The following is a 14049-nucleotide window of genomic DNA, read 5'->3' as shown; positions in this document are numbered from 1 at the left end:
AGGAGGTGGGGCATAACTCCTCGCTCCTCCCTGGTGGGCTGGACCTCATAGCAGATGTGGAGACAGGCCAGAAGGATGATTCTTTTTTTTTTTTTTTTTTTTTTTTGAGACAGAGTCTCGCTTTGTTGCCCAGGCTAGAGTGAGTGCCGTGGCGTCAGCCTAGCTCACAGCAACCTCAAACTCCTGGGCTCGAGTGATCCTTCTGCCTCAGCCTCCCAAGTAGCTGGGACTACAGGCATGCGCCACCATGCCCGGCTAATTTTTTCTATATATATCAGTTGGCCAATTAATTTCTTTCTACTTATAGTAGAGACGGGGTCTCGCTCTTGCTCAGGCTGGTTTTGAACTCCTGACCTTGAGCAATCCGCCCGCCTCGGCCTCCCAAGAGCTAGGATTACAGGCGTGAGCCACAGCGCCCGGCCCAGAAGGATGATTCTTGTTCAACCTCAGCTGGTAAGAGCCTCATAAGACTTTCATACCTTTGTGGTGTCAACATCTAATTCTGAGTGTAAGTTTCTTCTCCGGAATCGTAACAGCATCACCAGTACATGCCATAAATGCACTGTTTCGTGCAGGACAAAGGTCTTCTTTGGGAGTTTATGTCCGTCATCCCCCTTTGTTCCTGCAGACGTTACCAGTCCAGCTGAACAACCAGACTTAACTAGCCTTAACCAGCCTCTTCGCAGGACTCACATCCACCACTGCCAGCAGATTCTTGATTCGGACCACCTGGAGACCCTACGACTTCAAAGCCCAGGCGGCCTGGCCCGTGTTCTGCAGCCCACTAGTGGGTCAGAGAGACTGATTTAAGACTCTTTCTCCCATTCTCCTGACGGACGTCTTTTGCATTAAAATTCCTTCCTTCCTTGGCTGTCCTAGTTGTCTCAATTTTGGGCTCTTTGTGCATATAAACAAAACACAACTCTAAGGAAAGGCTGGCAGCACAATCACTTTCTCCAAGTGTGAAAAAAATGCTAGCCCTTCTGTTTAGTTGTCCCACAAGACCTTCCACAGCTTCAGGCACATGAGACCTACTTGAGGAATTAAAGGCCCCCCGAAAAAGAGTCAGAATTGGAGATGTCACAGGAAACGTTTCCAAGCATTGATCATAGAGCAAGGGGAAACTGTGCTTCCTCAAGCATCATGAAATGAGATCTCCCCCAAATCTAAGAGGAGCCCTCCCCCACTGGAGAAACATTATGAATGTCTATGCCTCTCCAGGGTGTCAAGAAGGATTCAGGCTGTTACCCCTAAGGCCTGGTGAGGAAACTACACAAACAGCAGCCCTCGGAGCTGAAGCTCCTTCCCTGTTACTCTCTCCAGGAAAACCCTCTGTGCACCCAAGACCCGGAAGGCTCACAATACGCCTAAAACAAAAGCTTACTTTTAATGATGGGAATTCTTCAAACACCTGGTGATGCACACAACACATGCAAACTTATTTGCAGGTAAGCAAGAATTAGCATAAACCGCAGCTGCAGCACCCCTGACACAGTGTGATAAAGAACATTTCTGCTTCTGAAACAAACGTGGGGAAACAATCTTCCTGGAATAATAAATCAGTTACCACGAGTTAACCCAGAGAACCAGCCCCCACAGTGCTGCTGGCCTTAGCATTTTCTGGATCCTTTTTTCTAATGAAAATGAAATCTCTCTTTATGATTCTAAAAATGGCAATGGAATAATGGGGGGGGGGACAGGCAATGTTTATCCTATAAGTGAAGTTTGTTACTCGTTTTTAACTTGTTTTGTCCTGTCTAAAGGGTAACAGTAGGATCCTGGTCATTTAGGAAGAGTCATTAAGAGCAGCCTCCGTATCCTCAGCCCAGAGACTGATCAAAATATAGGAACTAATAAAATATAGAAAGACCAAAAAAAGAGATAGTTTTTTTATTTTCTTCCATGGGAAAAGCCCAATCTCTAGGTCCATGGAGTCAGAGCCAACCAGGGAGGGCCACCCTTTGGGTGTCTGAATAATTAGAATAGGATAGCAGGATATTGACCACCCAGGTTTCTAACAGCCTAGCCCTGCCAGAGAGTCAAAGGACAGAGAGAACAGAGAACGAGGGAGTCATGGGCAGGTAAGTAGTGCACACCTTCCTCTCTGCGGGGACCAAAGTCCCTTGGACATTACCCACTAAATATTGTATGATACAAAAAATGGCCAGATTTTTTTTCTCTCAATAAGGACCTGGTGTTACTTAAAATGCATATCTCTGTTGAATGGAAGAGGGGGAGAGGGAGGGAGAGAGAGAGAGAGAATCTCCTAACAGATAATGTTATGTACCGGTTTTATTTCCTTATCTGTATTTTATTCCAATTATTAGAGTTTCACTGTATTCCCACTCTGCTTTTGTGAAATGTTAATACGATATTATTAAATCACAGTTCTGTTTAAATAAAGAAGTGGCACTAGTGTCTTTATTTCTCTCAACTCATTTCCTGTTAAAACGTGTGCTCTGAAACCTCCGCCCTTCTGCGATGTATAGACCATGGTTTGCTGAGGTGTTTATGCATTTCACAAATCTTTAGAGGATGCTGGAGTCATAAACTCTAGGGGTTCAGAATTTCCAGATGCTGCCGACCTTTTTCTGCAATGCAACAGCAATAACTTGCCCATAGAGTTTTTCCATCCTAGTAACATCAAGTCAGCCAATGAATTTACAAAGAAATTAAAAATGCAGTCATTGGCACCAATTGCCAGGAGGAGCAAGTATTACTTTGGCTTTTTAAGGAAGTGGTGAGGGAGAAAGAGTAGGGTTTTCTTTGTTTGTTTTTGTTTTTTACTGGGTGGCTGCTTTTTCATTAGTTTGAACATTCTACAGATATGAGTAACATATATTTCAATTCAATATGGTTTAACTGAATTAAAAAAAAAAGGGATAAAAGGATAAAGCGTAAAGGGATTTTGTTGACTCATATGGCTGAAAAGACCAGGGTCTAAACTGGCTAAGTTCAAGCACCCTAGAAACTGAGGTTTCCATACTCTGTGCTTGGGGGAACCATATGGTTAGTTCTATCTGGGTTACATGATCGATCCCCAAATCTGGGCATAGAGACCACGGGAATCACACGGACTGAGAATGCAATTTAATACCAGTTAAAGTTTAGAAGCAGTTCCTAAACAGAAATTGGGTGCCCGTTACCACACACACAAACAATGCGTGCGTGGGCGCTGGGCGATTCATATTAAAGACCCAAGAAACGTCCATCAGAACATCTGAGTGTAGAGCAATGAGTTTCAGGCATTTATCCCAAGATGATACTGTGCGTAGGAGGTCATTCATCACTAATTATATATAAAGAAAATAGAATACAAGTGACTTTGTAAAGATAGAGCCTTAATAAAGATATTGATTATCACTGGGTTCATCAAGTAATCTTACAAAGATTGATGCTCATTTCTCTTGCACAAAATGTCAAAAGGAAAACACCTCAGGGGGTTGGTTGGTGATTTTTGTGACTGAGGGTTCACTGTTGTGCCAGCCCTAGAGCATACATTTTTATCCTCCTGTTTAATATGTTGGTTAGAGCCTCAGCCATCACATTTACAATCTAGGACAGCAGGAGAGGAAAGGACATGTTTCTTAAGGCAGATGCCACATATATTTCACCTTAAATCCATAGACCAGAACCTAACTGCATGGCCACACTTAGCTTCAAGGAGAGTGAAAAATACAATCCTCATCATGAGTGCTCCAACTGTCAAGTATATTTGGGGTTTTATCACAAGGAGAGGATGGATATTGGAGGACAACTAGTTGCCACATCCTATTATAAACTTTAATGCCAGCAAGTATTTGGCTACTCAAATGCTGTCTTGAACGGAAAAATATAGCCACGTGTAGTTCGTTGGCAATTGTATGTAATTGTGGTCCAAACACTGTTGGATACTATTCATGTAAGCATCATACAATGAGTATTTCAGAGAAAATGAATAAAAAGCTGATGACAATGATAAAAAATCATTTTTGTATAAAAACAATTGTCTCGTCTTTGTCCTGGGATGAAGGTCCTAAACCTTTGGAATTTCCCCGTGGTAAGTGTTGTGATTCATGGCTGCCCTCTGGAATTTACTAAAGGGATGACTCAAGGTAGGTCCCTTGACAGAATCAGGATGGGGGCTGGCTATGAGAGAAAGATGAAATGTGATTATGGGGTTGGGGCTTTGGATGGGTGATACTGACCTCTAGAGATGGGAGGGAGCTGAATACTGAGTTCAATCATTTAGCCAATGATTAAATCAATCATATCTGTGTAATGAAACCCACACAAAACCTCTGGACACCAAGGCTTGGGCAGCTTCCTGGGTGGGGAAACACATGATGCTCCAGGATGGTGACAAGTTCTGATACCCACAGGGAAAGGACACAGCAGCTCTGTGTTCAGGACCCTGCCAGACCTTACCCTACGTGTCTCTTAATTTGGCTGGTTCTGATTTGTGGTTTTATAATGAAACTTCAGTCATGATTGTAATGCTTTTCTGAGTTCTGTAGCCATGCTAGTGAGATTGTCATGGGAACCACCCATGTTGGTCAGAAGTGCAGGTAGCCTGCTGATGTCTGAACTTACACCTGGCATCTTATGTGAAGGCAGTCTTGCTGGGAAGTATGTTTTTAATTTGTGGAGTCTGTGCTAACTCTGGGTGATCTGCATTAGAATTGCATCTCAATACTGTAACTGGTCTACGTGTGATCAGCAGGGGGTCACGTGTCTTTATGCACACAAGGAATCCCTAAGCTTCCCTAAGTCGTCAAAGTCTCTTAGAAAAGGCACAGGTTGAAAATGTAAGAGACAAATGATGACTCGATCTCAAACAACCTTTTATTTTAAGGATAAATATATATCTGTATAGATTAATAGATTACATTTAAAAATTCCTGTATTCATTTTTCTTATTAACAAAAGTAACCCAATTTTATTGGAGAAATTTTGGACAATACAGGTAAGCAAAAGGAAGAAAAAAAAAAAAAACAGTTACCAGCTATACTAATACTCAAAGGTAAACTAAACCCTGTATTGTAAAAGTGGCCTTGAAAACATCTGTAGTAATTCAGAGCCTCCATAGCAGCAGATGTGAATGTTCATCTCTCAATATGAGTATTATATTTTTATACAGATATTAATAGTGTATATTAATTTTGTCATTAAAATTCACACATACTTGTTGGTAAGCTTGAACATCTTTCATTATTTTTGAGACAGAGTCTCACTGTGTTGCCTGGGCTAGAGTGCTGTGGCATCAGCCTAGCTCACAGCAACCTCAAACTCCTGGGCTCAAGTGATCCTCCTGCCTCAGCCTCCCAGGAAGCTAGGACTACGGGCATGTGCGATCATGCCTGCCTAATTTTTTCCAGCTAATTTCTTTCTTTCTATCTATCTATCTATCTATCTATCTATCTATCTATCTATCTATCTATCTATCTATCTATCTATCTAAATAGAGACAGGGCCTCACTCTTGCTCAGGGTAGTCTTGAACTCCTGAGCTCAAACGATCCACCTGCCTCGGCTTCCCAGAGTGCTAGGATTACAGGCGTGAGCCACCGCGCCTGGCCTATCTTTCATTTCTTTAATGCTGCCTTGCATTTCTTCTTTGTTTAATTGTCCATTCTTGTTATTTGTTCATTTTTCTTTTTCTCATTTGTTTGAATTTTTGTTTTATACTTTTTAAAGGTTCCAATTCCACATCATATTTAAAGAAAAATAAAATAAAATTAATGCAAGCTCAACATCTAACCAAATAGGTCATAACATTTCTTAAAATGATTCCAAGCTTTGAAACATATGCCAACCTCTTCCAAAATTAAAGTTTTATGTGCAGTGCAGGATCAGAAGCACAGGTACACACAACATGCCCTATTTCAATAATAGCTTGTTTCTCAACATAATACCACACAGTTGTGCTCCAAGAAGCCCTTTAACCAGATGCATACTGTTTGCTAAAATGTAGCCTAGAATTGTTTCTTCATCACTTACAGCAGAATTTTCCCTCTGATCAATACCATGTAACCTCATCTCACATTTTAGAGTCTAGTGATACTAAACAGCATATAAAGGTTTAAATAGTCTATGTCAAATGCTTAGACTCATATAATTGATTTATATTACCCTTTCCCACCATGCCATAATTTTTCAGATTTTTCATTCTTGCTCCCACATCTCCTTTAACCTGAAATTCCTCCATCCATGGTTTTTGTCAGACTATCTAGTAGTGTCATTATCTCCCGAAAATGTTTTCTGAACCTCTTTGCTGTGCTGAATGCTCCTGTTCTGTGTTTCCATAGTGCCCTATGCAGACCTGTATGGTAGCAAAAGTCATAATATACCTAAATTAGTTACATATCACTCAGTTTCTTACAATACGAACTCCCCAAGGACTGGGACTATCACTTTTTTAAACATGAACTTCCAGGGTCTTGCACACAGTATTGACTAAGTATGTGCCCTGAGAGAATTGGAAAACAACAGTCCTAAAATCTCTGATATTTTATTGTATTTACAGGCAAAAGGTCAAAGAAGAAGTCATTCTTTTCTCTTTTTTTTTAGTCTTTTATTTCAGCATATTGCAGGGGTACAAATGTTTAGGTTATATATACTGCCTCTGCCCCACCTGAGTAAGAGCTTCGAGCATGTCCATCCCCCAGATGGTGCACACCGCACCCCTTAGGTGTGAATATACCCATCCCCCCTCTCCCTTCCCACCTGACACCCGATGAATGTTACTTCCATATGTGCACATAAGTATTGATTAGGTAATAGCAATTTGATGGTGAATACATGTGGCACTTGTTTTTCCATTCTTGTGATACTTCACTTAATAGAATGAGCTCCAGCTCTACCCAGGATAATACAAGAGGTGCTAGATCACCACTGTTTTCTGTGGCTGAGTAGAACTCCATGGCATACATATACCACATTTTATTAATCCACTCATGTATTGATGGGCACATCTTTGCAATTGTGAACTATGCTGTTATAAACATTCTAGTGCAGATGTCTTTTTTTATAAAACGAAGTCATTTTCAATTTAAGACATGAGAAATGTCAGGCTCTGGTTCCAGGTGTATTGACAGTTCAATCACCATTTATAAAGGTTTATAATGATTTATTAAATATGCATCTCCCACGTGGTTATAATTTATCACTCCTCACCCAGGAAACATTGTTCCTTCCTCCTTGGAGCTGGGAATAATGCCATTCTTAAGAGGTACAGGCCATTTTCAGAATGGGACTTTTATTTTTCTCACCTCAACCAAAACCACAGGCTCTGGCTCAGAAATCCTATTTTTGGCATCTGCTGCCTGCATATTATTTCGTTGGCTAGAATGGGCTAAATGATTGGGGAAAACACATTGGTATGGCATATTCTCTTTTAAAGTATTTAACGCCAGTTGCTACAACAGAGAAATCCCAAGATCTTACTGGCTTAAAGCAGTGAAATTTTATGATTTCACTGTAAGCCAACATGCTCACGCCTGTAAGCCCAACATGCTCACGCCGCAAGGGGAAAAGCGATGTAGAAGAGGCGCACTGGCTCTTAACTGCATCAGCCAGGAGGGCACAGATCACCCATGCTCAGAGCCCACGGGTGAGGAATAGCCACATGGCACCAATTTAACATCAGGGGACACCAGGACACATAGGAGAGCACATGGACATACACACACATGTATTGTGTACATGCACTGTTACACATGATCAAGTATTTCACATCATCATCAAAATTCATTTTAACAGCTAAGAACAAATTCCTGTCTGAAAGAGTCTTCCTGTTCTACAATCTGATACCTTCCATTTTTCTTTCTTCTACTGCTGACTGAAGTGCAGAAATCCCTGGCCTTCAAATTATATTACCGTAATTATTTCAAACACGTTAAGAAATTAAAAAAAAACAAAAAAACAACGCTTTGTGAGAAAACAGATTCAGACAGAGCAGGTGGTTTTAACCTGAACCTATTTTTCTAATTATGATTATTGCTTTTCTTATTCTATTCTTTTCTTTCCTTTGTTTTTCTTGGAAAAGTTTAAAGTTTATTATTTTTTTCAATAAAACTTTTAGAATAGTTTTAGATTTAGAGAGAATTGTGAGCATGGTACAGCGGTTTCACACACAGTCTGTTCACTGTGCTACATCTTCCTTGAGTAAGGTACACCTGTCACAATTAGTGACAAAATACTGGTATTTTATTATTAACAAAGTCCATTCTTTATTCAGATTTCCTCAGTTTTTATCTAATATCCCTCTTATGTCTCACTACTCTATCCAGAATATTACATTATATTTCATCACTTCTTAGCCTTCTCTTGGCCACGACTGTTTCTCAGATTTTTTTTTTTTTGATGACCTTTATACTTTTAAGGAGTTCTGCTGTTGCTTAATTGGTCAGGTATTCCGTGGCATGTGCATCCACTGAAATCTGTCTGATGTTTTTCTTGTGATGATGCTGGAATTACGTGTTCTGGGGAGAAGGACCACAGAGGCAAAGGAACATTGTCATCACATCACATCAGGGGCATATATTATATTATCTACACTGTCAAAGTGACTTTTCACGATTGATGTTAAGCTTGATCCTTTGGCTGAAGCGGCGCTTGTCATGACTCTGCACTGTGCAATTACTTCCCTCCTGATTTTCATCCTTTACTCTTTGGAAGGCAGCCTTATGCACAGCCCGGAGCTGATGGAGCTGTCAGTTATGCTCCAGGCTCTTGAAGGTGAGTATCCACGTCAGGTAAGCGGAACGCTTCTCCACAGGAGATGTGTCTATCTCTCTTATTATTTATTCAATAATCTATTATCAGTGTTCACTCATGCATATTTATTTCATACTTTGGCTATAATGCCACACTCTTTTATTCATTCTTTGCTCACCTCGTCTGAGGTTCGGCCCGTGGGAGCCTTTTGAGTTGGCTCTGTGTCCTGTGTCAATGTGATGTGCCCCATTGCTATGAGCTTTTTAAGCCCTTCCTTACTTTTTTTGTACTGCAAGATGCTCCCGGATCATTTCATGTTTTTCCCACCCTACTCATAATAAAATCAGACATTTCTCCAAATATCCCCAGTTCACTGTACTGGAAAATGGCATTAGAAACCAAGACCTGGGGACGAGGTGTATGCACTCCTATTGGGGTGTTGTGGCGAGATGCTCTCAGCTGACGGAACAGAGAAACATATGTGCATATATTAACCCACATGCACACATCTATAATTATATTTGCATTGCCTTTTATACATACACACACAATATCTATGACAACTAAATATTTCATAGTGGTGTTTCCAACCCTAATCCATTGCCACATAGATTACCATAACCTCCTCCCGTCCTTTATTTGTTATCTTTCAATGTGGAAAACCTGGACCCAACCATTCACAATCCATTCAGGTATTTACATCCAGAATGCTTGCAGAGTGGTTTCAGAACTGTTAACCCAAACCCCTGTGGGAAACAGTTCTATCCAATAGAATACGGTGTTTATGTGCAATACCTTTTGCTTTGACTTTTACAGACTCAATTAATTTCCAAAGTAACTTAGGTCAGCAACCTCCCTCCCTGAAGCTTCCATGGGTTGTTTCATATGTTTGTAATACAGTTTGGTTTTTTGGCACATTCTGTATTCCCCCTTAGGTAAGATAAGGCTACAGTGGGATGGAGTACAAGGTGTGTTAACACCTTTACTCCTGAAGGGTAGGACTTGGCAGTGCAAATCTGCCTGGGTGTATTTTACCTTGATTATTTCTTTTTTTTCCCCATGTCCCAGCAGCTTGCAGGGATCTTTCTTGGGTCTTCACTGTGAGAATGTGGTGGATGAGAACATGATTCCTGGTGATAAAGCTCATGAAATGTGAGGCTCTCTAAGAATGCAATCCCCTAGAAGTTTCTTACTCACATGCTAGTCCACACTCAGACCCCAGAAACTTGTCAAAATTACCTTGTAAGAGTTATTATCATTTATGGCACCTGCAGCTTCTGCTCCAATAAGTAGATCTCTGCTGTGTCTATTCGTATCTTTCTTTCCAGATTACAGGCGGCAGCTGTGTCCAGCGACCTTAGTTTTCTGATGGGTTCAAGCAGTGCCACTGACGTTCAGTCTTTCCACCTTTTTTTTTCATGGACATGATGACCTCCAAGGTTCACATGTGTTAAAGCTGAAACAAGATATCACATGCTTTTAACATACATTCCTCCTCATAACTGAGATAGTCTGTTTGAAAGAAAAATTGGGAGTAAGAGGTTTATTGCAGTTGCTTAACATTTTGATTTGTACATGTATTTATACAATCTTATTCAGAACATTTATTATAAATTTATGACATACGAGGTAACACTCTCCTCCCAAACTGACCCAGAAAGCACAGGGACATCTTCTTGGTAACCAATAGAACCATGCATATATTTACTCAGCTGTGTGGGTGTTTCTCTTGCAAGAAAATTACAGACATCTTATTCAGTTACTTGGTGATCACTCACTCTACTAAAAAAGCTGTAAATTTGCACCAATGGAAGTGGGATAGTGGATTATGTGATAAGGTAACTCCTGGAGTCAGACTGCGTGGGTTTATGTTTCTCCTCTGATTCTTCCTGGATAGCTCTGTGACCTGGAACAAATGACTTAATCAACCTGAGTCTTGGCTCACTCTTATATAAAATACAGATAACAACAGTATTTGAACTTCATAAGGTTATAATGATTTGATTAAGTAGTATCTGGAAATAACTTAAAATAGTGCTTTTACTTATCCACTTATAAATAAATTAATGCATATCAGATATTAGTATTAGGTGTCTGAAGTTGTTACTAAGTTCTAGGACCTGAGTCTGGATGACATCATGCCTGACACACACAAGGAGAATCTCACAAATTAGTTTCAAATAATCTACATGTCCCAAAACTGGGCAGTGGGAAAATCCATTTTAATATCATTCAGGTAATTTTAAAATACTGTATTTAAAGAATATTTAATGGCATGGAAAATGACTGTAACACAATGACTTCAAAGGAGAATGAAACACTAGTTCACTTTATAAGCAGTAAAATAAAGTGTGGGTATGCAATACTATTTATAAACAAATATTTATAGTTCCTTTTATAAAGATGAAATAAAGACAAGAATATAAAGACAAAAGTCTACTGTGCTTTGATTTTTGGTATGAGTACAAGTGATTTTTATTTTCTCCTCTAGGTAACTCTGAATAATTCTCTTTTCTGTATGAACAGTATTAACTTATCTGTATTTAATTAACATGTATTTGTATAATTACTAAGCATTTAATACTAAACAAGATTATCCTATACTAGTGTACAGGTATTTTCCAATACATAGAGTCAGTGCTTCATATCAACCAAGCATGTGTCAACTGCATTTTAAAAGTCATTTAAACTAATTGAAGGCAACAAAAAATGGGAGGACAGGATACACATGATTTTAATGTCATAGACTTAACACATTTCTAATTTATTTTTCTTGCTGTTTGATTTTAGAGCAGGACATCAGATTGACTATATAATTTGTAGCAGCTATTTGCTGCTTATTATTAAAATACCAGGTTGTGATGAAATGGGATAATCCCACAATGCCACCCACTTCATGAGCAATGCTTTTGTTTTAGATGTCACTGCTATTTTTCTTTCTACCTTCTTATGCAGACAAGATACTTGCTTGCAAAAGTTTACAGTTCCAAAAGGCTTTTACTGGTTGATATTTCAAAGCTACCCAGTTGTATTCATAAAAATGTATACTTCATTTACCAGTGTGAGAACTCTGCTCATGTTTTTTAACCCCAGCTTCATTGCAGACTTCTGGAACTCAGAGCTGCTTCCTCTGGGCACCACTGCTTGGGATTCTACTTTGGTGCCCACTGTAGGGTACAGGGTCACAAATAACTATACGTGAAAAATTGTAGCTGCATAAAGTAGAAAGGTCTTGGTATCCTGACAATAAATACTGGATGTGCAGAAGCACCACCAGCACCCCAACCCCTCTCTTGCTGTTTGCACTTTTTCACTTTTGCTATATGACCTTGAAATATTCTATGCTCCTAGCTAGTTTACCTTCCAGTTTAAGGGAAGTGAAGAATACAGATCATCCTCTCCTGGGGGAGATGCTTGACTGTGTTGCTATTAGGGCTGATCACACGTATTTTGGTTTTCTCTTATTCAGGGAACATGGTGATACTGTACAGCCTCTCCCATTTGAAAGTCAGTTTGATCCTATGACTTGCTTTTTTTTTTTTTCCCAATGAGATGTGTCCAGAGGTGAACAGTATCACTTCTGGACTGAAGCTTAGAGAGACAGTGCTAGTCCTGCCAATTCCTCTCTTTTACTCTGTAACAACATCCGAGATGGTCCCAGGGTGAGGACAAGGCAGAGTGCAGCACTGCAGCTGACATTCCAGGGCCATGTTGCATGTGCAAAACAGAAACCTCACACCTGTATGCAAAGAAGCACGCCCTCAACAGACACTCTAACCTCTCACCTTGATTTACTTTTGGCTTTATAACACAAAGTCACTACCTGCAATTACATTATGTACTGATTTATTCTTCTGCCTTCCTGCCAGTCTGTCTGTAGGCGAGAACTTTGCCTCTCTTACTCAGGGCCATAACCCCACTGCCTTGAATGGTGCCTGAAACATAGCAGGTGCTCCATCAACTTTTTTGTGTGTGTGTGTGAAAGACTGAATTTAAAGTGGCTTAAACTGGAACGCCACCTCCCTCCCTTTTTAAACAAAGTAACTAAAACTGGATGAAGCTTTACTTTAGGCACCTTCATACAAGTTACACGCAATAAAAACAACTGGAATGTACTTGTTATTTTGGGGAATACCCCCAGATCACAGCTTTCCCTCTTTGGAAATCTCCACTGATTGGAAATGGAAAGACAATTTGTGGGAACCACCAGCTCTGATTGACCCACAGGTTGTTGTTGTTGTTATTATTATTTTTGTTTGAGTGTGAGTTGGTGAGCAAACAGGTAGCTCTAAACCCAGCCCTGGGCAAGAATTACTTGGAAATGAAACGTCAGTGGACGGGGTGACACAGACAGCTGTTTACAGGGCCACTTCCCTAGTGCCTGTCTCCCGTGGAGCCAACTTTCAGCCCCGTTGCCGCGGTTTTCCTTCTGAGGGCGGCTGTGCACTCTGTGAAAGAAGTCTTCGCTGCCTGCAGCGTGAGGAAACGAAATGCTTTCCCACATCCGTAAAACAAGCAACCAAAAAAAAAAAAAAAAACGTTGAAAGAAATTCTGGACATCATTAGACTGACCTACTGCGACCCGTCCAGGACCGCGCGGACACTGCTACGGCCAAGGGCCGCCACCCAGGCCCTCAGCCAAGGTCGCCCTCGCCGTCCAGCCCAGCCTCTCAGAGCGGCCATCTGCGCCTGCGCACAGGCCGCTGTCATGCACGGCGCTCCCCACAGCGGTTCCGCGGCGCCTCCACTGTCGCCGTGACTGTCGCCGTCTGCGCCTGCGCGAGGGAACCAAACTGCGCCTGCGCAATGAAGCCAATCCGCGCCGCCCTTCACGTCTTCGGCGTGAGACCCCGTCCTGGCCGCCTCGCCCGGCCGCGCCGCCGTCTGCGCTTGCGCACGCTGCCTTACGCCGCGCCGCCGTCTGCGCTTGCGCACGAAGCCTACGCTGATCCTCGCGGCGGATGCGGTGTTTGTGCGCCCTACGGCAGGACCGCCGGGCGAGGATGAAGAGGAGGGAGCGGCTGGGCTGTCCCGGCACCCAGGGGCCCCCCGACCCAGGGACCCTGCGGCCCCCTCTTGTCGAGGGGAGTGGGCTGATGCCCAGAGGTCCTGAACGCGCGCGGGGCAGCGTGTAGACCTGCGGGAAGGCGGTGTGGACGCCCGGCGCGGAGGCTGGAGACCCCCCAGCTGGAGCCCGCCCCGGAGCGAAGGAGGGCGCGCCCCTCGTTGACGCTCCACCGTTGACGCTCCACCTCTCGCTCGGTGGCGCGGGGAGGTGACCGCGACGGAGGCCAGGGCCACGTGCACCCACACCTCGGCCACCGCGGAGGCCACTCTCTCCAGGACTCCCCGC

At 42.1% G+C, this 14049-nt stretch overlaps 1 long non-coding RNA gene across 2 annotated transcripts in view; it reads right to left on the bottom strand.

Annotated features, from left to right (window-relative positions):
• The window catches only part of LOC105882460 (uncharacterized), a 173012-nt gene extending 159557 nt beyond the window's left edge, over nt 1-13455 (bottom strand). For both annotated transcript variants that reach the window (XR_012914293.1, XR_001159228.2), the window contains exons 1-2: nt 13269-13455; nt 9936-10152 (exon numbers count right to left, since the gene is read on the bottom strand). This is a non-coding gene — a long non-coding RNA (uncharacterized LOC105882460). The remainder of the gene's footprint in view (nt 1-9935; nt 10153-13268) is intronic.
• Nucleotides 13456-14049: the final 594 nt, after the last annotated feature.

Source organism: Microcebus murinus, chromosome 22, assembly GCF_040939455.1.
Source record: "Microcebus murinus isolate Inina chromosome 22, M.murinus_Inina_mat1.0, whole genome shotgun sequence".
NCBI lineage: Eukaryota > Metazoa > Chordata > Mammalia > Primates > Cheirogaleidae > Microcebus > Microcebus murinus.
This window is presented reverse-complemented; position numbering and strand designations above follow the sequence as displayed.